The sequence below is a fragment of the Cyprinodon variegatus genome, unplaced genomic scaffold (genome assembly GCF_000732505.1).
Source record: "Cyprinodon variegatus isolate N-32 unplaced genomic scaffold, C_variegatus-1.0 Scaffold867, whole genome shotgun sequence".
NCBI classification, from domain to species: domain Eukaryota; kingdom Metazoa; phylum Chordata; class Actinopteri; order Cyprinodontiformes; family Cyprinodontidae; genus Cyprinodon; species Cyprinodon variegatus.
The window spans coordinates 327,143-328,861 of NW_015151320.1; the positions used below are offsets into that span (position 1 = coordinate 327,143).

The window sequence follows — 1,719 nt, forward strand, 5'->3', positions numbered from 1 at the left end:
CTCTGCATTATCTCTTCAATAAAATCTGTTAAACCTTTTCCCTGGTCTCCCTGTTCAGTCTTCAGCGTTTGGATCTGAACTTTAGTAAAATCATGACAGAAATAAGACAATGCAATTGCGTTTTCTTATTTTAAATGTAAATTGTCGTCTTCCATTGGAAAAATTTCTTTTACCTCCACAATTCAAAGACAAATGCACTTATTTTAATAAAAAATGACTTATCTACATTTTGATTTTTTTTTTCCAATGTGAGGTTCTGAGTTTGAGCCCCATTCCCACAGACTCCGGGTCTCTGAGCAAAGACCCTTAACCCCACACTGCTCGCTGGGCACCATGGCAGCCCACTGCTCCCCAAGAGGATGGGTTAAATGCAGAGAGTTAATTTCTCCATTGTGAGATCAATAAAGTTCAGTTATTCTATTATCATTCTATTTCTGAACAAAAGAAGAAAATGTCCTGGGTTGTTCTTTTTCTTTCATCTGCCCTCTTTTATCAATTATTTAGAAGCAATAATTATTTTTCTTCAAATAATAAGTTAATCTATAAAGAGAGAAATAACCTGAATTTACATCCCTTGATAAACCAAAGTTTTGGACTATATAAAAATGTATATTTTTAAAGGAATTGCAAATGGCCTATAATGCAGGTTTGTGACACAATATTTGACCATGAAAAAACAGATTTACCTTCACAAAGCCTCAGAAGGGCAAGATTTATGCACAAAAAGTAAACCTGTTCATGAAATTATGTTTTGTTTTTATAAAGGGTTTTTATAATGCTTTTTGTTGTTGACATTCATATAAATATACTGTTGTGATAACTTAGTATACGTCTCATTAGTTTTTGGTGTACATCTATTTAGAATTTATAGCGCCCCCTGGAGAAACCTCCACCAGCCGCCGCTGTTAGAAAGTCAATTAACAACAAATGAGGGATTGCATATATTTACGATGGTAAATTTCTTGCTGCAAAAGATTTTTACTTTTTATTTTTCCTTGTGTATTTATTATGCAAAACGTTGTATATGGAATGTTTGGGTAAATAACTAATCTAATCTCCAATAGAACTCACAATATGTTTTTTAGGCATATCAAAGTGAAAAACTCTTTGTACAAATACGCATCTGCTCCTTCCTGCCATTTCACTATGATCCACCTCTTTCTGTTGATCTTTCACACAAAATGTAAAACAGTAGGAAAAAAAGAAAATGTGCAGAATAATGTAGAACAGAATGATTGTTTGTGCAGGTTTGAACATAATGAAGAAGCTGGTGGTGTGCAGGCAGTTGCAGGTAATAGCTGTTTAATGTTTGTTTTCTGCCGTGCACCAATCTGTGTTTGACACCAAAGGTGTGTTTTTTAAACTGTGTCAAGCAGACACAATTACTCTGGCTTAAATGAACTGTGGAAGTTGCAATGAACTTAACTGGAGCAGACAAAAGAGGGAGGGGCTGCATGTCTGGAACCAGTAGTTCTGCAGCTTTAACCCCTTGAGCCCAACGGGCCCGGTACAGGGCCCAACTGATGTTTATCTATTTATAGATATGGCCAAAACACAGTCACATGTATTGCATCACATTTATTGCGCGTCAGTTTCTCACGTATGTGTGATTTTTTTTTTTTTGTGCAGCGTTAGATAAACCATGTGCAGAAGTAGTTTAACATGCGAGTAAGTTTATTTTGCTCGCGGGGGCTTTGAAATAAATGCGACGCCATTAAC

At 35.8% G+C, this 1,719-nt stretch overlaps 1 protein-coding gene across 1 annotated transcript in view; it reads right to left on the bottom strand.

The window, feature by feature from the left end:
* Positions 1–1,719, bottom strand: part of LOC107099399 (glutamate receptor ionotropic, NMDA 2C-like) — a gene marked incomplete at its 5' end in the record, with an annotated part of 71,695 nt that overhangs the window by 44,380 nt on the left and 25,596 nt on the right. The window lies entirely within an intron of this gene.